Source organism: Triticum dicoccoides, chromosome 5B (genome assembly GCF_002162155.2).
Source record: "Triticum dicoccoides isolate Atlit2015 ecotype Zavitan chromosome 5B, WEW_v2.0, whole genome shotgun sequence".
Taxonomy (NCBI): domain Eukaryota; kingdom Viridiplantae; phylum Streptophyta; class Magnoliopsida; order Poales; family Poaceae; genus Triticum; species Triticum dicoccoides.
In genome coordinates, this window is record NC_041389.1 from 472,204,268 (window position 1) to 472,232,097 (window position 27,830).

Here is a 27,830-nt window from a genome sequence, read left to right on the forward strand (position 1 = left end):
GACGGACTAGTCATCATCGGTGAACATCTTCATGTTGATCGTATCCAACATACGACTCATGCTCGACATTTCGGTCTCTTGTGTTCCGAGGCCATGTCTGTACATGCTAGGCTCGTTAAGTCAACCTAAGTGTTTCGCGTGTGTAAATCTGGCTTACACCCGTTGTATGTGAACGTAAGAATCTATCACACCCGATCATCATGTGGTGCTTCGAAACGACAAACTTTCGCAACGGTGCACAGTTAGGGGGAACACCTTCTTGAAATTTTAATGAGGGGTCATCTTATTTATTACCGTCGTTCTAAGCAAATAAGATGCATAAACATGATAAACATCACATGCAATCAAATAGTGACATGATATGGCCAATATCATTTTGCTCCTTTTGATCTCCATCTTCGGGGCTCCATGATCATCATCGTCACCGGCATGACACCATGATCTCCATCATCATGATCTCCATCATCGTGTCTTCATGAAGTTGTCTCGCCAACTATTACTTCTACTACTATGGCTACCGGTTAGCAATAAAGTAAAGTAATTACATGGCGTTGTTCAATGACACGCAGGTCATACAATAAATAAAGACAACTCCTATGGCTCCTGCCGGTTGTCATACTCATCGACATGCAAGTCGTGATTCCTATTACAAGAACATGATCAATCTCATACATCACATATCATTCATCACATTCTTCTTGGCCATATCACATCACATAGCATACCCTGCAAAAACAAGTTAGACGTCCTCTAATTGTTGTTTGCATGTTTTACGTGGCTGCTATGGGTTTCTAGCAAGAACGTTTCTTACCTACGCAAAAACCGCAACGTGATATGTAAATTGCTATTTACCCTTCATAAGGACCCTTTTCATCGAATCCGTTCTGACTAAAGTGGGAGAGACTGGCACCCGCTAGGCACCTTATGCACCAAGTGCATGTAAGTCGGTGGAACCTGTCTCACGTAAGAGTACGTGTAAGGTCGGTCCGGGCCGCTTCATCCCACAATACTGTCGAAACAAGATTGGACTAGTAATGGTAAGCATATTGAACAAAATCAACGCCCACAACTACTTTGTGTTCTACTCGTGCAAAGAATCTACGCAATAGACCTAGCTCATGATGCCACTGTTGGGGAACGTAGCAGAAATTCAAAATTTTCCTACGTGTCACCAAGATCTATCTATGGAGAAACCAGCAACGAGGGGAAGGAGAGTGCATCTACATACCCTTGTAGATCGCTAAGCGGAAGCGTTCAAGAGAACGGGGTTGAAGGAGTCGTACTCGTCGTGATCCAAATCACCGGAGATCCTAGTGCCGAACGGACGGCACCTCCGCGTTCAACACACGTACAGCCCGGTGACGTCTCCCATGCCTTGATCCAGCAAGGAGACAGGGAGAGGTTGAGGAAGACTCCATCCAGCAGCAGCACAATGGCGTGGTGGTGATGGAGGAGCGTGGTGATCCAGCAGGGCTTCGCCAAGCACCGCGGGAGAGGATAAGGGAGAGAGGTAGGGCTGCGCCAAGGAGAGGTCAAACTCGTCTGTTGGCAGCCCCAAAACCCTCAAGTATATATAGGGGAGAGGGAGGGGTGCGCCCCCTCTAGGGTTTCCACCCCAAGGGGTGCGGCAGCCCCAATCCCATCTAAGGGTGGCGGCCAAGGGGGGAGAGGGGGGAAACTTGCCCCCCAAGTTAGGTGGAAGCACCCCCTCCCCAAACCCTAGGTGCCTTGGGCCCTTGTGGGGGGCGCACCAGCCCACCTGGGGCTGGTCCCCTCCCAAACTTGGCCCATGCAGCCCTCCGGGGCCGGTGGCCCCACTTGGTGGACCCCCGAGACCCTCCCGGTGGTCCCGGTACGTTACCGATAAAACCCGAAACTTTTCCGGTGACCAAAACAGGACTTCCCATATATAAATCTTTACCTCTGGACCATTCCGGAACTCCTTGTGACGTCCGGGATCTCATCCGGGACTCCGAACAACATTTGGTAACCACATACAAACTTCCTTTATAACCCTAGCGTCATCGAACCTTAAGTGTGTAGACCCTACGAGTTTGGGAACCATGCAGACATGACCGAGACGTTCTCCGGCCAATAACCAACAGCGGGATCTGGATACCCATGTTGTCTCCCACATGTTCCAGGATGATCTCATCGGATGAACCACGATGTCAAGGACTCAATCGATCCCGTATACAATTCCCTTTGTCTAGCGGTATTGTACTTGCCCGAGATTCGATCGTCGGTATGCCGATACCTTGTTCAATCTCGTTACCGGCAAGTCTCTTTACTCGTTCCGTAACACATCATCCCGTGATCAACCCCTTGGTCACATTGTGCACATTATGATGATGTCCTACCGAGTGGGCCCAGAGATACCTCTCCATTAACCGGAGTGACAAATCCCAGTCTCGATTCGTGCCAACCCAACAGACACTTTCGGAGATACCTGTAGTGCACCTTTATAGCCACCCGGTTACGTTGTGACGTTTGGTACACCCAAAGCATTCCTACGGTATCCGGGAGTTGCACAATCTCATGGTCTAAGGAAATGATAATTGACATTAGAAAAGCTTTAGCATACGAACTACGATCTTTGTGCTAGGCTTAGGATTGGGTCTTGTCCATCACATCATTCTCCTAATGATGTGATCCCGTTATCAACGACATCCAATGTCCATGGTCAGGAAACCGTAACCATCTGTTTATCAACGAGCTAGTCAACTAGAGGCTTACTAGGGACATGGTGTTGTCTATGCATCCACACATGTATCTGAGTTTCCTATCAATACAATTATAGCATGGATAATAAACGATTATCATGAACAAGGAAATATAATAATAATAACCAATTTATTATTGCCTCTAGGGCATATTTCCAACAGTCTCCCACTTGCACTAGAGTCAATAATCTAGTTCACATCGCCATGTGCTTAACACTCACAGGTCACATCGTCATGTGACCAACATCCAAAGAGTTTACTAGTGTCGCTAAACTAGTTCACATCATCATGTGATTAAGACTCAATGAGTTCTGGGGTTTGATCATGTTTTGCTTGTAAGAGAGGTTTTAGTCAACGGGTCTGCAACATTCAGATCTGTATGTACTTCGCAATTCTCTATGTCATATTGTAAATGCTGCTTCCACGCTCCACTTGGAGCTATGCCAAATGGTTGCTCCACTATACGTATCCGTTTTGCTACTCAGAGTCATTTGGATAGGTGTTAAAGCTTGCATCGACGTAACCCTTTACGCTGAACTCTTTATCACCTCCATAATCGAGAAACATGTCCTTATTTACTCCAAGGACAATTTTTGACCGTTGTCCAATGATCCCCATTTCTGGATCATTCTTGTACCCCTTGACTGACTCATGGCAAGGCACACTTCGGTGTGGTACACAGCATAGCATACTATAGACCCTACGTCTGAAGCATAGGGGACGACCTTCGTCCTTTGTCTCTCTTCTGCCGTGGTCGAGCTTTAACTCTTAACTTCATACCTTACAACTCAGGCAAGAACTCCTTCTTTGACTGATCCATCTTGAACACCTTCAAGATCATGTCAAGGTATGTGCTCATTTGAAAGTACTATTAAGCATTTTTATCCTATAGATCTTGATGCTTATTGTTCAAGTAGCCTAATCCAGGTTTTCCATTGAAAAACACCTTTCAAATAACCCTATATGCTTTCTAGAAATTCTACATCATTTCTGATCAACAATATGTCAACAACATATACTCATCAGAAATTCTATAGTGCTCCCACTCACTTCTTTGGAAATACAAGTTTCTCACAAACTTTGTATAAACCCAAAATCTTTGATCATCTCATCAAAGCATACATTCCAACTCCGAGATGCTTACTCCATTCCTAAGAAGGATTTCTGGAGCTTTGCATACTTACTAGCGTCTTTCAGGATTGACAAAACCTTCTGGCTGTATCACATACAACCTTTCCTCAAGTATAACATCGAGGAAACAATGTTTTGACATCCTATCTGCAAGATTTCATAAATCATGCAGTAATTGCTAATATAATCCCAATAGATTCTTAGAATCGCTACGAGTGAGAAAGTCTCATCGTAGTCAACTCCTTGAACTTGTCGGAAAACATCTTAACGACAAGTCGAGCTTTCTTAATGGTGATACTTACCATCATTGTCTGTCTTCTTCTAAAATCCATCTGTACCCAATAGCCTTACGACCATCAAGTAGTTCTTCCAAAGTCATGGATCCTTTCTCGAATTTTATGGCTCCTAACCATTTGTCGGAATTTGGGCCCACCGTCGCTTCTCCATAGCTCGTAGGTTCATTGTTGTCTAGCAACATGACTTTCAAGACAGGATCACCGTACCACTCCAAAGCAGTACGCGTCCTTGTCGTCCTACGAGGTTCGGTAGTGACTTGATCTGAAGCTTCATGATCGATATCATAAGCTTCCACTTCAATTGGTGTAGGTGCCACGGGAACAACTTCCTGTGCCCTGCTACACACTGGTTGAAGTGATGGTTCAATAACCTCATCAAGTCTCCACTATCCTCCCACTCAATTCTCGAGACAAACCTTTCCTCGAGAAAGGACCCGATTCAAGAAACAATCCCTATTGCTTTCGGATCTTAATTAGGAGGTATACCCAACTGTTTTGGGTGTCCTATGAAGATGCATTTTATCCGCTTTGGGTTCGAGCTTATCAACCTGAAACTTTTTCACATAAGAGTCGCAGCCCCAAACCTTTAAGAAACGACAACTTGGGTTTCTCCAAACCACAGTTCAAACGGTGTCGTCTCAACGGAATTATGTGGTGCCCTATTTAAAGTGAGTGCGGTTGTCTCTAATGCCTAACCCATGAACGATAGTGGTAATTCGATAAGAGACATCATGGCACGCGCCATATCCAATAGGGTGCAACTATGATGTTCGGACACACCATCACACTATGGTGTTCCAGGCGGTATTGGTTGTGAAACAATTTCCACAATGTCTTAATTGTGTGCCAAAACTCGTAACTCAGATAGTCATCTCTATGATCATATCATAAACATTTTATCCTCTTGTCACGAAGATCTTAAACTTCACTCTGAAATTACTTGAACCATTCAATAATTCAGACTTGTGTTTCATCAAGTAAATATACAACATCTACTCGAATCATCTGTGAAGTAAGAACATAACGATATTCACTGCATGCCTCAGCACTCATTGGACTGCACACATCAAAATGTGTTACTTCCAACAAGTTGCTATCTTGTTCCATTTTACTGAAAACAAGGCTTTTCAGTCATCTTGCCCATGTGGTATGATTTGCATATCTCAAGTGATTCAAAATCAAGTGAGTCCAAACGATCCATCTGCATGGAGTTTCTTCATGCGTATACACCAATAGACATGGTTTGCATGTCTCAAACTTTTCAAAAAACGAGTGAGTCCAAAGATCCATCAACATGGAGCTTCTTCATGCGTATTATACCAATATGACTTACATGGCAGTGCCACAAGTAAGTGGTACTATCATTACTATCTTATATCTTTTGGCATGAAAATGTGTATCACTACGATCGAGATTCAATAAACCATTCCTTTAGTTGCAAGACCATTGAAGGTATTATTCAAATAAATAGAGTAACCATTATTCTCCTTAAATGAATAACCGTATTGCGATAGACATAATCCAATCATGTCTATGCTCAACGCAAACACCAAATGACAATTATTCAGGTTTAATACTAATCTTGATGGTAGAGGGAGCGGGCGATGTTTGATCACATCAACCTTGGAAAGACTTCCAACACACATCGTCATCTCACCTTTAGCTAGTCTCCGTTTATTCCATAGCTCTTTATTTCAAGTTACTAACACTTAGCAACCGAACCGGTATCTAATACCCTGGTGCTACTAGGAGTACTAGTAAAGTACACATTAACACAATGTATATCCAATATACTTCTATCGACCTTGCCAGCCTTCTCATCTACCAAGTATCTAGGGTAATTCTGCTCCAGTGGTTGTTCCCCTTATTACAGAAGCACTCAGTCTCGGGTTAAGGTTCAACCTTGGGTTTCTTCACTGGAGCAGCAGCTGATTTGCCGTTTCATGAAGTATCCCTTCTTGCCCTTGCCCTTCTTGAAACTAGTGGTTTCACCAACCATCAACAATTGATGCTCCTTCTTGATTTCTACTTTCGCGGTGTCAGACATCACGAATATCTCAAGGATCATCATATCTATCGCTGATAGGTTATAGTTCATCATGAAGCTCTAGCAGCTTGGTGGCAATAACTTTGGAGAAACATCACTATCTCATCTGGAAGATCAACTCCCACTCGATTCAAGTGATTGTTGCACTCAGACAATCTGAGCACAAGCTCAACGATTGAGATTTTCTCCCTTAGTTTGCAGGCTAAGAAAATCGTCGGAGGTCTTATACCTCTTGACGTGGGCACGAGCCTGAAATCCCAATTTCAGCCCTCGAAACATCTCATATGTTCCGCGACGTTTCGAAAATGTCTTTGGTGCCTCAACTCTAAACCGTTTAACTGAACTATCACGTAGTTATCAAAACATGTATGTCCGATGTTCGCAACATCCACAAACGATGTTTGGGGTTTAGCACACTGAGCGGTGCATTAAGGACATAAGCTTTCTACTGTCCGCATAATCGCTACTGTCAACTTTCAACTATATTTTCTCTAGGAACATATATAAACAGTGGAACTAAAGCGCGAGCTTACGGCATAATTTGCAAAGATCTTTTGACTATGTTCAGGATAATTAAGTTCATCTCATGAACTCCCACTCAGATAGACATCCCTCTAGTCATCTAAGTGATTACATGATCCGAGTCAACTAGGCCGTGTCCAATCATCACGTGAGACGGACTAGTCATCATCGGTGAACATCTTCATGTTGATCGTATCCAACATACGACTCATGCTCGACCTTTCGGTCTCTTGTGTTCCGAGGCCATGTCTGTACATGCTAGGCTCGTCAAGTCAATCTAAGTGTTTCGCGTGTGTAAATCTGGCTTACACCCGTTGTATGTGAACGTAAGAATCTATCACACCCGATCATCATGTGGTGCTTCGAAACGACAAACTTTCGCAACGATGCACAGTTAGGGGGAACACCTTCTTGAAATTTTAATGAGGGATCATCTTATTTGTTACCGTCGTTCTAAGCAAATAAGATGCATAAACATGATAAACATCACATGCAATCAAATAGTGACATGATATGGCCAATATCATTTTGCTCCTTTTGATCTCCATCTTCGGGGCTCCATGATCATCATCGTCACCGGCATGACACCATGATCTCCATCATCATGATCTCCATCATCGTGTCTTCATGAAGTTGTCTCGCCAACTATTACTTCTACTACTATGGCTACCGGTTAGCAATAAAGTAAAGTAATTACATGGCGTTGTTCAATAACACGCAGGTCATACAATAAATAAAGACAACTCCTATGGCTCTTGCCGGTTGTCATACTCATCGACATGCAAGTCGTGATTCCTATTACAAGAACATGATCAATCTCATACATCACATATCATTCATCACATTCTTCTTGGCCATATCACATCACATAGCATACCCTGCAAAAACAAGTTAGACGTCCTCTAATTGTTGTTTGCATGTTTTACGTGGCTGCTATGGGTTTCTAGCAAGAACGTTTCTTACCTATGCAAAAACCACAATGTGATATGTAAATTGCTATTTACCCTTCATAAGGACCCTTTTCATCGAATCTGTTCCGACTAAAGTGGGAGAGACTGGCACCCGCTAGGCACCTTATGCACCAAGTGCATGTAAGTCGGTGGAACCTGTCTCACGTAAGAGTACGTGTAAGGTCGGTCCGGGCCGCTTCATCCCACAATACTGTCGAAACAAGATTGGACTAGTAACGGTAAGCATATTGAACAAAATCAACGCCCACAACTACTTTGTGTTCTACTCGTGCAAAGAGTCTACGCAATAGACCTAGCTCATGATGCCACTGTTGGGGAACGTAGCAGAAATTCAAAATTTTCCTACGTGTCACCAAGATCTATCTATGGAGAAACCAGCAACGAGGGGAAGGAGAGTGCATCTACATACCCTTGTAGATCGCTAAGCGGAAGCGTTCAAGAGAACGGGGTTGAAGGAGTCGTACTCGTCGTGATCCAAATCACCGGAGATCCTAGTGCCGAACGGACGGCACCTCCGCGTTCAACACACGTACAGCCCGGTGACGTCTCCCATGCCTTGATCCAGCAAGGAGAGAGGGAGAGGTTGAGGAAGACTCCATCCAGCAGCAGCACAACGGCGTGGTGGTGATGGAGGAGCGTGGTGATCCAGCAGGGCTTCGCCAAGCACCGCGGGAGAGGATAAGGGAGAGAGGTAGGGCTGCGCCAAGGAGAGGTCAAACTCGTCTGTTGGCAGCCCCAAAACCCTCAAGTATATATAGGGGAGAGGGAGGGGTGCGCCCCCTCTAGGGTTTCCACCCCAAGGGGTGCGGCAGCCCCAATCCCATCTAAGGGTGGCGGCCAAGGGGGAGAGGGGGGAAACTTGCCCCCCAAGTTAGGTGGAAGCACCCCCTCCCCAAACCCTAGGCGCCTTGGGCCCTTGTGGGGGGCGCACCAGCCCACCTGGGGCTGGTCCCCTCCCAAACTTGGCCCATGCAGCCCTCCGGGGCCGGTGGCCCCACTTGGTGGACCCCCGGGACCCTCCCGGTGGTCCCGGTACGTTACCGATAAAACCCGAAACTTTTCCGGTGACCAAAACAGGACTTCCCATATATAAATCTTTACCTCCGGACCATTCCGGAACTCCTTGTGACGTCCGGGATCTCATCCGGGACTCCGAACAACATTTGGTAACCACATACAAACTTCCTTTATAACCCTAGCGTCATCGAACCTTAAGTGTGTAGACCCTACGAGTTCGGGAACCATGCAGACATGACCGAGACGTTCTCCGGCCAATAACCAACAGCGGGATCTGGATACCCATGTTGTCTCCCACATGTTCCAGGATGATCTCATCGGATGAACCACGATGTCAAGGACCCATGTGATTAACACTCACAGGTAATTTGTTCACCCACCGTAATTTGTTCACAAAGGGAATTGTATACGGGATTGATTGAATCCTCGACATCGTGGTTCATCCGATAAGATCATCGTGGAACATGTAGGAGCCAACATGGGTATCCAGATCCCGCTGTTGGTTATTGACCAGAGAGATGTATCGGTCATGTCTACATGCCTCCCGAACACGTAGGGTCTACACACTTAAGGTTCGATGACGCTAGGGTTATAGGGAAAGTTTGTATGTGGTTACCGAATGTTGTTCGGAGACCCGGATGAGATCCCGAACTTCACGAGGAGTTCCGGAATGGTCCGGAGGTAAATAATAATATATAGGAAGTGAGGTTTTGGCCACCGGAAGTGTTTCGAGCGTCACCGGTAATGTACCGGGACCATCGGAGGGTTCCGGGGGTCCACCGGAAGGGGCCACCAGCCCCAGGGGCTTGCATGGGCCAAGAGTGGGAAGGGACCAGCCACTGAGTGGGCTGGTGCGCCTCCCACCAAGGCCCAAGGCGCAGCAAAGAGGAGAAGGGGAAACCCTAGGCGCAGATGGGCCTATGGCCCACCCTAGGGCGCACCCCCCCTCTCTCCCCCTCTTGGTCGCCCCCTCCATCCCATCTAGGGTTGCCGCCCCCCTAGGGGTGGGAACCCTAGAGGGGGTGCACCCTCCTCCCCTCCTCCTATATATAGTGGGAGTTTTGGGGCTGCCAAGGACACGAGTATCTCTCTCTCGGCGCAGCCCTACCTCTCCACATCCTCGTCCTTCGTAGTGCTTGGCGAAGCCCTGCTGGAAACCACGCAGCCCCACCACCACCATGCCGTCGTGCTGCTGCTGGAGTTGTATTCCCCAACCTCTCCCTCCTCCTTGCTGGATCAAGGTGCGGGAGACGTCACTAGGCTGCACGTGCATTGAACACGGAGGCGCCGTTGTTCGGCGCTTAGATCGGGATCAACCGCGATCTGAATCACTGCGAGTACGACTCCTTCATTTGTGTTCTTGTAACGCTTCCGCATTGCGATCTTCAAGGGTATGAAGATGCACTCCCTTCTCTCTCGTTGCTGGTCTCTCCATAGATTGATCTTGGTGATGCGTAGAATTCTTTTAATTCCTGCTACAATCCCCAACATGGCTCGATGCTGCACTCGCCACCGCTTGGAGTGGCTCGCCGCCGCCACCTCGACTGACTCAACTGGAGTGTTCTCCGCCGCCGTTGCAAGAGTTTCTTGCTGTGTGCTTGGTTGACTGCTTCCCCCGAGCCCAGAGTGATGTGTGCTTGTTTCTTGGTATTGCTTGCTTTGATGTGTGATGCTACTGCCCACTCGTAGGGAAGCTACTCGGTATCTACTCCAAGTTGCATGTCATTGTCTCTATCAAGAAACCCAATCAATACTATGCTGCCCGTTTAGAAACAAACCCACACTCTTAGGGAATATTTGTATAGAACAACAATGCAATTTTTTATCCCTATGTGTAGCTAAACTAGTGGTTTTAGAAATTTAGCATGAAGATGTGTTTTGATCTCACACATTCTATTATGTTTGTTTTTACTACATGTCATTTTATTAATTATTTATATATACTCACTGTATCGCTGTATTGATGTTTCTAGAAATTGCCATATCTCGTATCACCGTACCCGCATCACCTTATCTGTGTCGCCGTCTCGGTGCTTCATAGTTGATATGGAAAGAGACACATCCATCTCGCCGAGGGGCCATGCCGCAACGGCTTCAATGTAGTGTGGTGACCTGTTTTCGGTGGAGATTTCTGATTCCTAATGGATCTCGATGATGTGTTCATGTTCCAGGTGGCGGCGGCAAAGCATCTTCCCAGGACCTTTAACGATCTTGGCCCAATCGGATGTCTGCTATTTTGCTCCAAGTGTCGCGGATGTAGGTTGCTTGCCATCTCTATGACCTAGGAGAGCATGCGATAGAGCTAGGGATTCAACTTTTGCTCGATTCATGGGCTCCGCCATTGTTTGAGGGGCTCCATGTGACTTGCTTAAATTGACTCTACATGGGCGGTATGAACTCTCAAAATCATGGGACGGAATCGGTGTCAATGGTGATGTCCCTAGCTGTTGCTTGGTATTCCCTCTGTAAAGAAATACTTCATAAGAGCATTTAGCATTTAGATCAAGTGATCTAAATGCTCTTATACTATGGTTGGGGCGCCACCCTGTGGTGCCGCATGAGAGGAAGTTGTGCGCACATTTAAAAAAAACATGTGGTCCTCGCCTCTATCTAAAAAACATCTCAGAAAAAAGAATCTCACCAACATCTAAAAAAAGAAAATAATTACCACCATAGCCTATCGACGAGCGCCACTTTGCATAACCCTGCATTTAAAAAAAATATGTGAGGTTGATACGTCTCCAACGTATCTATAATTTTTGATTGTTCCATGCTATTATATTACCCCTTTTTGGATGTTTATGGGCTTTATTTTACACATTTATATCATTTTTGGGACTAACCTACTAACCGGAGGCCCGACCCGTATTGCTGTTTTTTTTTGCCTATTTCAGTATTTCGAAGAAAAGGAATATCAAACGGAGTCCAAACGGAATGAAACCTTCGGGAGCGTGATTTTTGGAATGAACGTGATCCAGAGGACTTGGAGTGCAAGTCAAGAAGCAACCGAGGCGGCCAAGAGATAGGAGGGCGCGCCCCCCTGTCTCGTGGGCCCCTCGGGCGGCCACCAACGTACTTCTTCCTCCTATATATGCCTACATACCCCGAAAACATCCAGGGAGCCAACGAAACACAATTTCCACCACCGTAACCTTCTGTATCCGCGAGATCCCATCTTGGAGCCTTCACCGGCGCTCCGCCGGAGGGGGAATCGACCATGGAGGGCTTCTACATCAACACCATAGCCCCTCCAATGAGTTGTGAGTAGTTTACCACAGACCTTCAGGTCCATAGTTATTAGCTAGATGGCTTCTTCTCTCTTTTTGGATATCAATACAATGTTCTCCCCCTCTCTTGTGGAGATCTATTCGATGTAAACTCTTTTTGCGGTGTGTTTGTCGAGATCCGATGAATTGTGGGTTTATGATCAAGTTTATCTATGAGAAATATTTGAATCTCCTCTGAATTCTTTTATGTATGATTGAGTTATCTTTGCAAATCTCTTTGAATTATCAGTTTGGTTTGGCCTACTAGATTGATCTTTCTTGCAATGGGAGAAGTGCTTAGCTTTGGGTTCAATCTTGCGGTGTCCTTTCCCAGTGATAGCAGGGGCAGCAAGGCACGTATTGTATTGTTGCCATCGAGGATAAAAAGATGGGGTTTATATCATATTGCTTGAGTTTATACCTCTACATCATGTCATCTTTCTTAATTCGTTACTCCGTTCTTTATGAACTTAATACTCTAGATGCAGGAAGGAGTCGCTCGATGTGTGGATTAATGGTAGTAGATGCAGGCAGGAGTCGGTCTACTTGTCATGGACGTGATGCCTATATACATGATCATGCCTAGATAATCTCATAATTATTCGCTTTTCTATCAATTGCTCGATAGTAATTTGTTCACCCACCGTAATACTTATGCTATCTTGAGAGAAGCCACTAGTGAAACCTATGGCCCCCGGGTCTATCTTTTATCATATAAACTTCCAATCTACTTTTATTTGCATCTTTACTTTTTGCATCTATATTATAAAATACCAAAAATATATTTATCTTATCATACTATCCCTATCAGATCTCACTTTTGCAAGTGGCCGTGAAGGGATTGACAACCCCTTTATTGCCTTGGTTGCGAGTTCTTTGTTTGTTTGTGTAGGTGCGTGGGACTTTTGAGGAGCCTCCTACTGGATTGATACCTTAGTTCTCAAAAACTGAGGGAAATACTTACGCTACTATTGCTGCATCACCCTTTCCTCTTAAAGGAAAACGAACACAAGCTCAAGACGTAGCAAGAAGGATTTCTGGCGCCGTTGCCGGGGAGGTCTTCGCTCAAGTCAAGACATACCAAGTACCCATAACAAACTCATCTCCCTCGCATTTGCATTATTTGCCATTTACCTCTCGTTTTCCTCTCCCCCACTTCACCCTTGTCGTTTTATTCGCCCTCTCTTTCCCAATCTCTCTCTCTCTCTCTCTCTCTCTCTCTCTCTATCGCTTGCCCTTTCGTTTGCTCGTTTGGTTGGAATAGATGCTTATTTATTGCTAAATAGAATCTAAGATCTATGGACCCTCATCCGCTTGCTAATCTTTTTAAGAGATCCAATCATGATGAACCAATTGCTAGTGAGTTTTGTGCACTAGATTATCTCTATAAAGCTTTGCTTGAATTTTGTGAATCTGAAAATTATGATGAAGAAATTTATGAAGAGATTCACGATAACTCTTTGAATAAAAAGCATGATTGCAATGATTTTACTATAAATTCTCTTGATGTCAATTGTGCTAATAATATTCAAAACCCTAAGCTTGGGGATGCTAGTTTTTCTATTTCTACGACTTGTTGCAATAATCATGATTGGGGTGATTCTTCTTATGATCTTGAGAATTTATTTAAGCCCCATGATGAATATGAGATTGATAATAGTGCTTGCAATATTATTGAAAGTGGGTTTGGAAGAGTGTCAAATTTAGATCCCACATATTTGGATAATGTTCAATTTTATGAAATTTTTGAGAAAAGTGGGTTTGGAGAGGTCATGACTTTAGTTAATGATAATCCCACTAGTTTGGAAGAGTGTCAACTTTGCATGCATGTGGATCGTGTTGAGAATATGTTATGTGATAGCTATTTTGTTTAATTTGCCTATGATCCTACATGTAATTATTATGAGAGAGGAAAATATGGTTGTAGAAATTTTTATCTTACTAAATTACCTCTCGTCATGCTGAGATTGCTATCGTCTCTTTCTTCTTCCTTGCATATGCTAGCTTTTGCTTGCCTTGAAAAATTGTTTGCTTATAATATGCCTATGCATAGGAAGTATGTTAGACTTAGATGTGTTTCGTCACATGTTTCATGATGCTTTCTTTGCGCTTCAATTCTTGTCTTTCATGTTAGCATCATTAAAATTATCAATGCCTAGCTAAAAGGCTTTAAAGAAAAGCGCTTGTTGGGAGACAACCCAATAATTTTCCTTGCTGTTATTTAATAAATCTTGCATCTATCTTATGTTTAGATGTGTTTTTATCTTTTAATTAGTGTTTGTGTCAAGTAGAACCTATAGGATAACCTATGATGATAGTTGATTTGATTCTGCTGAAAAACAGAAACTTTGCACGCACGAATTTAGTTTTCTTAAATCACAGAAACGTGTTTTTGCATTGATTCTTTTTGCTTCTGATCAATAGACAAATTGTACAGGACTTCCTAGTTTGGTAGGATTTTTAAAGTTCCAGAAGTTTGCGTTAGTTATAGATTGCTACAGACTGTTCTGTTTTTGACAGATTCTGTTTTTCGTGTGTTGTTTGCTTATTTTGATGCATCTATGGCTAGTAAAATAGTTTATAAACCATAGAGAAGTTGGAATACAGTAGGTTTAACACCAAAATAAATAAAGAATGAGTTCATTACAGTACCTTATGTGGTGGTTTTGTTTTCTTTCACTAACGGAGCTTATAAGATTTCCTGTTGAGTTTTGTGTTGTGAAGTTTTCAAGTTTTGGGTAAAGCTTTGATGGACTATGGAATAAGGAGTGGCAAGAGCCTAAGCTTGGGGATGCCCAAGGCACACCAAGAAATTCAAGAATAGCCAAAAGCCTAAGCTTGCGGATGCCCCGGGAAGGCATCCCCTCTTTCGTCTTCGTTCATTGGTAACTTTACTTGGAGCTATATTTTTATTCGCCACATGATATGTGTTTTGCTTGGAGCGTTGTGTATTATTTTAGTATTTGCTTTTTAGTTTACCATAATCATCCTTGCTGTACACACCTTTTGGCAGAAGCCCACTTGATTGAAATTTATTAGAATACTCTATATGCTTCACTTATATCTTTTGAGCTAGATAGTTTTTGCTCTAGTGCTTCACTTATATCTTTTAGAGCACGGTGGTGTCTTAATTTTGAAGAAATTGCTAGTCTCTCATGCTTCACTTATATTATTTTGAGAGTCTTTTAGAACAGCATGGTATTTGCTATGGTTACAAATTTGGTCCTAGAATGATGAGCATCCAAATTGGGTATAATAAAAACTATCATAGGAAGTGAATTGGATGCTATGATCAATTTGATGCTTGATAATTGTTTTGAGATATAAAGGTAGTAATGTTAGGGTCATGCTAGCGGGTAATTATGAAATTGAGAAATACTTTTGTTGAAGTTGGCAAGTCCCGTAGCATGCACGTATGGTAAAAGTTGTGTGACAAATTTGTTGCATGAGGTGCTCTTTTGATTGCCTCCTTATGAGTGGAGGTCGGGATCGCGCGATGGTTAACTCCTACCAACCCTTCCCCTAGGAGCATGCGTAGTAGTACTTTGCTTCGAGGGCAAGTAGACTTTTGCAATAAGTATATGAGTTCTTTATGACTAATGTGAGTCCATGGATATACGCACACTCATCCTTCCACTTTGCTAGCCTCTATTATACCGCGCAACTTTCGCCGGTATCGTGAACCCCTCATTTACCTTCCTCAAAACAGCCACCATACCTACCTATTATGGCATTTCCATAGCCATTCCGAGATATATTGCCATGCAACTTTCCACCGTTCCATTTATTATGACACACTTCGTCATTGTCATATTGCTCTTTGCATGATCATGTAGTTGACATCGTATTTGTGGCAAGGCCACCTTCATAATTTTCATACATGTCGCTCTTGATTCATTGCATATCCCGATACACCGCCGGAGGCATTCATATAGAGTCATATCTTGTTCTAGCTTTCAGTTGTAATTCTTGAGTTGTAAATCGATAAAAGTGTGATGATCTTCATTATTAGAGCATTGTCTCAGTGAGGAAAGGATGATGAAGACTATGATTCCCCCACAAGTCGGGATGAGACTTCAGACTTTAAAAAAAGGAGAAAAAAAGAGAAAGGCCAAAAAAAGGCCAAAGAAAAAAAGAAAAAGAAAAAAAGGAGAAAGAAAAAAATAAAATGAGAGAAAAAGAGAGAAGGGACAATGCTACTATCTCTTTTTCCACACTTGTGCTTCAAAGTAGCACCATGATCTTCATGATAGAGAGTCTCCTATGTTTTCACTTTCATATACTAAGAGGGAATTTTTCGTTATAGAACTTGGCTTGTATATTCCAATGATGGGTTTCCTCAAAATGCCATAGGTCTTCGTGAGCAAGCAAGTTGGATGCACACCCACTTAGTTTCTTTTGTTGAGCTTTCATATATTTATAGCTCTAGTGCATCCGTTGCATGGCAATCCCTACTCACTCACATTGATATCTATTGATGGGCATCTCCATAGCACGTTGATACGCCTAGTTGATGTGATACTATCTTCTCCCTCTTTTTTCCCTCACAACCACCACCTTAGTGCTATGTCCATGGCTTGCGCTCATGTATTGCGTAAGAGTTGAAAAGGCTGAAGCGCGTTAAAAAGTATGAACCAATTGCTTGGCTGAAACCGAGGTTGCACATGATGGGAGTATTTTGTGTAATGAAAATGAAGCATGGCCTAACTATATGATTTTGCAGGGATAAGCTTTCTTTGGATATGCTATTTTGATAGGACATGATTATTTGTTAGTATGCTTTGAAGTATTATTATTTTTATGTTTTATAAGCTTTTATCTTGAATCATTTGGATCTGAACATTCATGCCACAATAAAGAAAATTACATTGAGAATTATGCTAGGTAGCATTCCACATCAAAAATTCTGTTTTTATCGTTTACCTACTCGAGGACGAGCATGAATTAAGCTTGGGGATGCTTGATACGTCTCCAGCGTATCTATAATTTTTGATTGTTCCATGCTATTATATTACCCCTTTTGGGATGTTTATGGGCTTTATTTTACACATTTATATCATTTTTGGGACTAACCTACTAACCGGAGGCCCAGCCCGTATTGCTGGTTTTTTTTGCCTATTTCAGTATTTCGAAGAAAAGGAATATCAAATGGAGTCCAAACGGAATGAAACCTTCGGGAGCGTGATTTTTGGAACGAACGTGATCCAGAGGACTTGGAGTGCAAGTCAAGAAGTAGCCGAGGTGGCCACGAGATAGGAGGGCGCGCCCACCCCCTCTGGGTGCGCCCCCCTGTCTCGTGGGCCCCTCGGGCAGCCACCGACATACTTCTTCCTCCTATATATGCCTATGTACCCCGAAAACATCCAGGGAGCCAACGAAACACAATTTCCACCACCGTAACCTTCTGTATCCGCGAGATCCCATCTTGGAGCCTTCGCCGGCGCTCCGTCAGAGGGGGAATCGACCATCGAGGGCTTCTACATCAACACCATAGTCCCTCCGATGAGTTGTGAGTAGTTACCACAGACCTTCGGGTCCATAGTTATTAGCTAGATGGCTTCTTCTCTCTTCTTGGATCTCAATACAATGTTCTCCCCCTGTCTTGTGGAGATCTATTCGATGTAAACTCTTTTTGCGGTGTGTTTGTCGAGATCTGATGAATTGTGGGTTTATGATCAAGTTTATCTATGAGAAATATTTGAATCTCCTCTGAATTCTTTTATGTATGATTGAGTTATCTTTGCAAGTCTCTTCGAATTATCAGTTTGGTTTGGCCTACTAGATTGATCTTTCTTGCAATGGGAGAAGTGCTTAGCTTTGGGTTCAATCTTGCGGTGTCCTTTCCCAGTGACAGCAGGGGCAGCAAGGCACGTATTGTATTGTTGCCATCGAGGATAAAAAGATGGGGTTTATATCATATTGCTTGAGTTTATCCCTCTACATCATGTCATCTTGCTTAATGCGTTACTCTGTTCTTATGAACATAATACTCTAGATGCAGGCAAGAGTCTGTCGATGTGTGGAGTAATAGTAGTAGATGCAGGCAGGAGTCGGTCTACTTGTTATGGACGTGATGCCTATATACATGATCATGCCTAGATAATCTCATAACTATGCGCTTTTCTATCAATTGCTCGACAGTAATTTGTTCACCCACCGTAATACTTATGCTATCTTGAGAGAAGCCACTAGTGAAACCTATGGCCCCCGGTTCTATCTTTTATCATATAAACTTCCAATCTACTTTTATTTGCATCTTTACTTTTTGCATCTATATTATAAAATACTAAAAATATATTTATCTTATCATACTATCTCTATCAGATCTCACTTTTGCAAGTGGCCGTGAAGGGATTGACAACCCCTTTATTGTGTTGGTTGCGAGTTCTTTCTTTGTTTGTGTAGGTGCATGGGACTTTTGAGGAGCCTCCTACTGGATTGATACCTTGGTTCTCAAAAACTGAGGGAAATACTTACGCTACTAGCTGCATCACCCTTTCCTCTTCAAGGAAAACCAACGCAAGCTCAAGGCGTAGCAGAGGTCCTGACTACCATCTAAAAAAACATTAAAAAAACTCAACTCCATTTGAAAAATATTGCAAAAGTTTTCTCACCACTTCCAACCAACTTGTGCCATGTGGCATAGCTAGTTGGCCGTCAATCTCGCCATGCTTAATGGGTTTAATTTCTTTATGAAGGGAGTAAGACAGCTTATAAATGTTCTTAAAAGTAAAAGAGAGATCAAAACTACTCATGCTCTAAAAAGCTGCAAGTCAAGTGAGGCCATTTTTTAGGGGATAAATGCGGACGGTATCTGCGGCCCCTCTCACCCTCTTGATAGTGGCCACAAGATATAAGATATACTATATGCATAGTAAGAGCAAGTTCAACGGGCCAACTCAAACGGACGACGATTTTGTTCGCTTTTTGTCCGTTTGGGTCGGCAGGCCGTTCGGCGTCCGCGCTATTTAAGATTTGGGTCGGCAGTGCGCCCAATGCTTCGACCCATATCTGTCGGCGTGGCCGGCTAGGTGCCCTATTTCGACAAATAGCTCATTTTTGCATTGCTTTTGCATTCAAACATAGTCAAGTAACATAGTTTCAACCGAATAAAATAGCATAGTTTTACAAGCCAAATACAAGTAAAAATGTCTCACATAGTTTTGCAAGCCGAATAAAGAAGATACATCTATTGGTTGCCAACATGATCCCACATATGCTCAACCAAATCATTTTGCAGTTGCACGTGAGTTTCCCAATCACACATGTCATAATGGAATTGGGTAAACTGTTCAAAAGTTGCTGCTCCTCCATGCTCAGGCACAACATTCTCACCCTGAAACTGAAACCCTTGATCGTACAGATGTTTCGGGCGCTCATCTTCTACGATCATATTGTGCATGATCACACAAGCAGTCATCACCTCCCACAGTTTCTGCGTGCTCCAAGTATTAGCAGGGATACCGAACGATGCCCCATCGAGATTGCAAAACACCAAAGGCACGGTCGACATCCTTCCTAGCACTCTCTTGCTCTTGGGCAAATCTTTTCCTCTTCTCTCCGACAGGGTTGGGGATTGTTTTCACAATAGTGGTCCACTGAGGATAGATACCTTCACCCAGATAGTATCCTTTGTCGTAGTTGTGTCCGTTGACAGTAAAGTTCACCGGTGGGCTGTTGCATTCGGCAAGCCTAGCAAACACCGGCGAGCGCTGAAGCACGTTGATATCATTGTGTAATCTGGCCATGCCAAAGAAAGAGTGCCAGATCCAGAGATCTTGAGATGCCACTGTTGGAAATCTGCCCTAGAGGCAATAATAAAAGGATTATTATTATATTTCCTTGTTCATGATAATTGTCTTTTATTCATGCTATAATTGTATTATCCGGAAATTGTAATACACGTGTGAATACATAGACCACAATACGTCCCTAGTGAGCCTCTAGTTGACTAGCTCGTTGATCAACAGATAGTCATGGTTTCCTGACTATGGACATTAGATGTCATTGATAACGGGATCACATCATTAGGAGAATGATGTGATGGACAAGACCCAATCCTAAGCATAGCACAAGATCGTGTAGTTCATTTTGCTAGAGCTTTTCCACTGTCAAGTATCTTTTCCTTAGACCATGAGATCGTGTAACTCCCAGATACCGTAGGAGTGCTTTGGGTGTACCAAACGTCACAACGTAACTGGGTGACTATAAAGGTATACTACGGGCATCTCCGAATGTGTCTGTTGGGTTGACATGGATCGAGACTGGGATTTGTCACTCCGTATGACGAAGAGGTATCTCTGGGCCCACTCAGTAATGCATCATCATAATGAGCTCAAAGTGACCAAGTGTCTGGTCACGAGATCATGCATTACGGTACGAGTAAAGTGACTTGCCGTTAACGGGATTGAACAAGGTATTGGGATACCGATGATCGAATCTCGGGCAAGTAAAATACCGATTGACAAAGGGAATTGTATACGGGGTTGCTTGAATCCTCGACATCGTGGTTCATCTGATGAGATCATCGAGGAGCATGTGGGAGCCAACATGGGTATCTAGATCCCGCTGTTTGTTATTAACCGGAGAGCCGTCTCGGTCATGTCTACGTGTCTCCCGAACCCGTAGGGTCTACACACTTAAGGTTCGGTGACGCTAGGGTTGTAGAGATATGAGTATGCAGCAAACCAAAAGTTGTTCGGAGTCCCGGATGAGATCCCGGACGTCACGAGGAGTTCCAGAATGGTCCGGAGGTAAAGAATTATATATGGGAAGTCGAGTTTCGGCCATCGGGAAAGTTTTGGGGGGGTCACTGGTATTGTACCGGGACCACCGGAAGGGTCCCGGGGGTCCACCTGGTGGGGCCACCCATCCCGGAGGGCCCCATGGGCTGAAGTGGGAGGAGAACCAGCCCCTGGTGGGCTGGTGCGCCCCCCCCCCTAGACCCCCCTCTACGCCTAGGGTTGGGAACTGAAAGCACAAGTGCTCCCTAGGTGGTTTTGGTAATTAATGTCAACATATCTCTTGTTGGACTAACACTTTTATCTAGTATATTTCAGATAAGTTCAACAATGGAGTGGCATGGACTAAAGTATGTGGAACTCCTTCAAGATGCTAAGGACAAAGGATTGGCTCAAGCTTCAAGCTCAAGACTCTTCATTTTACATTTTAGTGATCCAAGATCACATTGAGTCTATAGGAAAAGCCAATACTATCAAGGAGGGATGAGGTGTTGCTTAATGAGCCTCTTGCTTCAAGTGCTTAGTGATATGCTCCAAATACCCTCAACTACTTTCCCACTTCCACACATATGTCCTAAATCCAAAGCCAAAATCGGTCACACCGATTCTTTCTATCCGGCGCCACCGATTCCAAAAGTCATAGCCACTGCCACAAACCCTAAGCAAATCGGTCTCACCGATAGGGATCTCGGTCTCATCGAGATGGGATTGTAATCTCTCTATGTATGTCCATTATCAAAATCGGTCTCACCGAGTTTGAGCAATCGGTACTACCGAGATTACAATGCAAACTTTCTGGTTGACTTATTATCAAAATCGGTCCCATCGATTTTGATAATCGGTCCAACCGAGTTTGCCTGACCAACTCTATGGTTAGATTATTACCAAAATCGGTCTCACCGAGTTTGTGTAATCAGTCTTACCGAGATTACGTTATGCCCTAACCCTAACCGAATCGGTCTCACCGAGATGCATTTCGGTCCCACCGAAAACCCTAACGGTCACATTATTTGCTAAATCGGTCTGACCAAGTTTAACAATTCGGTCCCACCGAGTTTGGTAGATTGTGTGTAACGGTTAGATTTTGTGTGGAGGCTATATATACCCCTCCACCTCCTCTTCATTCGTGGAGAGAGCCATCAGACTGAACCTACACTTCCAGCATCCTATTTCTGAGAGAGAACTACCTACTCATGTGTTGAGGCCAAGATATTCCATTCCTACCATATGAATCTTGATCTCTAGCCTTACCCAAGTTGCTTTCCACTCAAACCCTCTTTCCACCAGATCCAAATCCTATGAGAGAGAGTTGAGTGTTGGGGAGACTATCATTTGAAGCACAAGAGCAAGGAGTTCATCATCAACGCACCATTTGTTACTTCTTGGAGAGTGGTGTCTCCTAGATTGGCTAGGTGTCACTTGGGAGCCTTCGACAAGATTGTGGAGTTGAACCAAGGAGTTTGTAAGGGCAAGGAGATCCCCTACTTCGTGAAGATCTACCGCTAGTGAGGCAAGTCCTTCGTGGGCGACGGCCATGGTGGGATAGACAAGGTTGCTTCTTCGTGGACCCTTCGTGGGTGGAGCCCTCCGTGGACTCGCGCAGCCATTACCCTTCGTGGGTTGAAGTCTCCATCAACGTGGATGTACGATAGCACAACCTATCGGAACCACGCCAAAAACATATGTGTCTCCAATTGCGTTTGAATCCTCCAATCCCTTCCCTTTACATTCTTGCAAGTTGCATGCTTTACTTTCCGCTGCTCATATACTCTTTGCATGCTTGCTTGATATGTGTTGTGAATGTTAAACTTGTGCCTAAACTCCACTCAAACTTTAAGGAAATTTAAAAACTGCAACTTTGGCTCTTAGTGTCTAATCACCCCCCTCTAGACACCTCTTCTCAAGGTCCTACAAGTGGTATCAGAGCTTTGGTCTCCATTGCTTTGGTTTAATCACCATTGGAGTAAGATGGATGAGTCTACTTTGGGGAGTCTTAGACATAGAGTGCCTATTCTTGATGGAGAGTATTTTCATGAGTGGAAAAATGAGATGCTTGTTATTTTCAATCAATATCATTTGAACAAGTACATTGCTAGCCCTTGTGCACCTTATATTGATCCTATGCATCCTACCCATGATGAGTCAATTGACGTGGTTAGGAATCTTAGAACTGCCGAACTTATCATTAGAGGATTGCCTAGAAACTTGATTGGATGTTTGCCTACTTTCAAGTGTGCCTACACCATATGGAAATTTCTTGAGGAACGATTTCCCGATTATTCCTTGAAAAATCTTGATGAAGTTCTTCATAAGTCTATTGCTTTGAGTAAGATGAATACTAGTGATCCTATGTTTGGTGATCGTCTATTTGAGCTTACAAACCTTATGCGTGCCAAAGGAAATGTTGGTATTATTAGTGACATTATTTCCGAAGCTATAAAAATTCATAAGCAAGATTATTGTCAAACTCACTCTAATGAATCACCCTCTCTAGGACTTGATCCACCACATGACGATGTTGAACACGGATACTATGATGAGGATGATGATAGTGACTTCGATCTTGATGATGCAATGAGACATTTTGGTCTTATGGCAAATCTTCGGGGATATATGTCAGGAGGAAAGGAATGGGTTCTTGATAGTGGATGTACCGATCACATGACCGGAGATAAAGACATGTTTCGTGAGCTTGCCGACAACGATAGTCCTCGAAAGTATGTCACTTTCGGTGACAACTCAAAGGGTAAGGTGGTTGGCCTTGGTAAGGTGGCCATATCACATGATAGCTCCATACAAAATGGCATGCTCGTTGAATCTCTTGGATACAACTTACTTTCAGTATCTAGACTTGCTGATTTTGGTTTCAATGTTCTATTTACTGAAGTAGATTGCCAAGTGTTTTGTCGAGATAATCATAAAATGGTCTTTACAGGTGTGCGTAGAGGTGATCTATACATTGTTGATTTCACTAAAAAGGCTCAACCTAAAACTTGCTTCATTGCTAAATCCTCAAAAGGTTGGCTATGGCATAGAAGATTAGGTCATGTTAGTATGCGAAACCTTGACAAGCTTATTAAAGGAAATCATATCCTTGGAGTTAATGATGTCATATTTGATAAGGATAGACTTTGTAGTGCTTGTCAAGCAGGTAAACAGGTTGTAGGAAGGCATCCCGTGAAGAACATCATGACCACAAGGAGGCCACTCGAGCTACTACACATGGATCTTTTTGGTCCCAACTCTTACAAGAGTCTCGGTGGAAATTCTTTTGGTCTAGTTATAGTTGATGATTTTTCAAGATTTACGTGGGTGTTCTTTCTCAATGATAAATCGCAGGTCCAAAAGATCTTCAAAAACTTCGCAAGGAAGGCTCAAAATCAATTTGAAGTGAAGATCAAGAAGGTTCGTAGCGACAACGGAACGGAGTTCAAGAACGCAAATGTGGACACCTTTCTTGATGAAGAAGGGATTTCACACGAGTTCTCAGCTATGTACACACCTCAACAAAACGGAGTTGTTGAGAGGAAGAACCGGACGCTCATCTAAATGGCAAGAACGATGCTTGATGAGTACAAGACACCGAAGCACTTTTGGGCGGAAGCGGTCGAGACAGCTTGTCATGCAACAAATCGCTTGTATCTTCACAAGCTACTCGGCAAGACGGCATACGAGCTCCTCACCGTAACAAACCCCAAGTTGGATACTTTCGAGTATTCGGCTCAAAGTGCTACATTCTTGATAAGCATCATCGTTCTAAATTTGCTCCTAAGTCTCATGAAAGTTTCCTACTAGGTTATGGCTCAAACTCTCACACTTACCGTGTCTATAACAATTTCACCCGAAAGGTTGAAGAAATGGTAGATGTGAAGTTTGATGAATCTAACGGCTCGCAAGTAGAGCAATTGCCAATTGATGTAGGTGACAAAGATCCTTCGGAAGCAATTCAAGACCTGGCTATTGGCAAGGTCCGTCCAACGGAGGTGAAGGAGAGTACCTCATACGTCCAAGTGGAAGCTTCTACTTCATGACAAGGTGAACCAAGAGTTGATACGGAAGGATCCACAAGCGGGACACACCAAGATGAAGAAAACGAGGAAGTGCATCAAGATGAACGTCAACAACCTCCTTCTCCACCACGACAAGAGAACGACAACGCCAACAATGATGAAGGCCAAGAAGAAGAACAAGATGAAGAAGATGTTCAACGAAGACCCAAGCAAAAGCTTTCACGAGTTCGAGCAAGAATTGCTAAAGATCATCCCGTCGAGAAAATCTACAATGACATTCAAACCGGGAGAATCACTCGCTCTAAAACTCGTTTAGCTAACTTCTGTGAAAACTATTCTTTCATCTCTAGCATTGAACCTATGAAGGTTGAAGAAGCATTGGAAGATCCAGATTGGATAAATGCTATCCATGAAGAGCTACACAACTTTGAGAGGAACCAAGTTTGGACATTGGTTGAGAAGCCCGACAACAACTACAACATCATCGGTACCAAATGGGTGTTTCGCAACAAGCAAGATGAAGATGGACAAGTAGTTTGCAACAAAGCACGTCTCGTCGCCCAAGGCTACACACAAGTCGAAGGTGGACTATGGTGAGACTTACGCCCCCGTTGCTAGACTTGAGTCCATTCGCATCTTACTTGCCTATGCTAATCATCATGATATCACCTTGTACCAAATGGACATTAAAAGTGCTTTTCTAAATGGTGAAATAGAGGAGGAAGTTTATGTTAAGCAACCTCCCGGCTTTGTCAATCCTAAGAAACCAAATCATGTTTACAAACATCACAAAGCTCTTTATGGTCTTAAACAAGCTCCTAGAGCGTGGTATAAATGTTTGACCAAGTTCCTTATTGAAAAAGTCTTTGAAATTGGGAAAATTGATTCTACTCTTTTTAGTAAAAGGGTTAATGGAGAACTATTTGTGTGCCAAATCTATGTTGATGATATTATATTTGGTTCAACTAACCCTCATTTTAGTGAAAAGTTTGGGAAGCTAATGTCGGAGAAGTTTGAGATGTCTATGATGAGTGAACTCAAATTCTTTCTTGGTTTGCAAATCAAGCAAACTAAGGAAGGTACTTTTGTCTCTCAAACGAAGTACACCAAGGACTTATTCAAGAAGTTCAATATGCAAGAATGCAAAGGTATGACTACACCCATGCCTACTAGTGGACATCTTGACTTGACCAAAGATGGTGAACCGGGTGATCAAAAGGTTTATCGCTCTATGATTGGTTCATTGTTATATCTATGTGCTTCACGTCCCGATATTATGCTAAGTGTGTGCATGTGTGCACGATATCAAGCTGCTCCTAAAGAATGTCATCTTAAGGCCGTGAAAAGGATAGTGAGATACTTAATCCATACACCAAATTTTGGCATTTGGTATCCTAAGAGGGCCTCTTTCGATCTTGTTGGCTACTCCGACTCGGACTATGCTGGAGACAAGGTTGACAGAAAGTACACTTCGGGAACTTGTCAATTTCTTGGTAGATCTCTTGTGTCTTGGTCCTCCAAGAAACAAAACTCGGTATCCTTAATCACCGTCGAAGCTGAATATATTGCCGCTGGTTCATGTTGTGCTCAATTACTTTGGATGACCCAAACTCTTAAGGATTATGGGATATATGTGAGACATGTTCCATTGCTTTGTGACAATGAAAGTGCTATTAAAATTGGTCATAATCCTGTGCAACATTCTCGAACTAAGCATATCGAAGTTCGTCATCATTTCATTCGAGATCATGTTGCTAAGGGTGACATTGATCTTAAGCATGTTCGCACCGAAAAGCAATTAGCGGATATATTCACTAAACCTCTTGATGAGAAAGTGCTTTGCAGGTTAAGAGGAGAATTGAACATAATTGATGCTTCAAACTTGGAGTAGAAACTCCATTGGATACATGCAAGACATGTGCTTATGACTAATCCTTGATATTTCTCTTATGATGAAAATCTTATGTCTTGGATATATTTGTATCTTGCATGTTATCTAACCCATGTAGGTACTTGGTTGAATCAAATTTCATGAGGTTGAAACCTACTCATATCTTGAGCAATCTCTACATCACCAAGTCTCTACACAAGGTGGTTGAAGCCAAGGAAGCACAAAACCATTCAAACATATCCTTTGACAAATTCTATGTTGAGCTTCATGATTGTCATTTTTGGATACACAAGTGCTCTTCCTTGCAAGAACTAACCCATGTAGGTAGATGGACTCAAATTCCAAGTGGTGCTCCAAACATCAACCTTGAGCAACCCACACAAGTTCAACTACATGGACAACACCACCAACCAAGGTATGTTGTTCCATCCTAGAGAAGCTTTACTCCAAGTCATGAGCTAAAGCAACTCGACAAGATGTGAATACATCAAGATGCTTAAACGAAAAATGGCAACCCCATTTTGAGCTTAAACGATGAGTATGACCTATGATCAAGTCATCTCACTTGACTCCTAAGTCAATATACTCTAACATAGGTGACTTTGTTGCCGACCATCTCTAGATGAAGTTCTCTTGTGTTTTTTTCTGTGTTTTTGCATTTGTCTCATGCATATTTGTTTCCCCTCTTTCAATTAAAAAAAACTTCATCTAGATTTCTTTCTGTTTGTTCTGCATTTTCTACATTCCAATTCCTTGCATATCATTCAGTTAATTCCTTGCAAATCTTTGTGAGATCCTACTAGTCTAGTGAGCTGAGGTGACAAGTGTTTTCTCTGAGATGAACTGGTTACACCGATTTGTTATTTTCGGTCCAACCGAATCTTTTCGGTACGACCGAAGCATACCACTCGGTGCCACCGATTTCATAACAGGAAAAACTCTTTGCCACATATTCTGTGTTTCTTCTGATCCAGCTCCACTCAATGAATCTTGTCCTCTACAAGCATCACATTTTTATCATTGCTTTATGGTGTGACTCAAGGATCAAACCCGTTCACGACAAATTCCAGAGGGAGAGAGAGATTACATCTTTATCAAGCCCTTCTTGGAAATTGATGTCAAAGGGGGAGAGAGATCACATCAAAGCTTATCATTTGGAGATAGAGAGAGAGCATCAAAACTTATCACCTTCCTTCTTAAGGGAGAGAGAGACCT